We start from the raw sequence: 479 nt of genomic DNA on the forward strand, positions 1-479 counted from the left end.
AACTGAGCACCTTGGAACCTGTGTTGGAAGTTTTCCATCGTTCTCTTTCCCTTCTCCTGTATCTAAATATTAGCAACCGCTGTTGATTAAATGTATTAGATTTCGCCATCACTTGTGTTGCTCACATTCCTTAGCTCCTGGCTTCTCCTGACAACCCCGGTAACGTTGGCAAAGCAAACACGATCGCCCCCATCTGGAGAGATGAGGAACTGGAAGCCCCCAAAGTGACTTGCCCACGGTCACAAAACCCGCTTTGTGGTAGGGCCAATACTATTGACACTAGTTTGCAGGTCTCATTATCCGCTATCTGGCTTCTCACTAGATCGTGACACACACCCCCCACCCCCAGGGGGTTGTACATTTGGGGAAGAAACAGGTCTCACTTCCTGCCAAAGGTTTGGGACATGGATATGAGACCTTGCAGAAGCATTCAGACCATTAAAAATGATCTTAAATGACACGCGTGTAATACAACAATA

The sequence above is a fragment of the Myotis brandtii genome, unplaced genomic scaffold, assembly GCF_000412655.1.
Source record: "Myotis brandtii unplaced genomic scaffold, ASM41265v1 scaffold186, whole genome shotgun sequence".
NCBI classification, from domain to species: domain Eukaryota; kingdom Metazoa; phylum Chordata; class Mammalia; order Chiroptera; family Vespertilionidae; genus Myotis; species Myotis brandtii.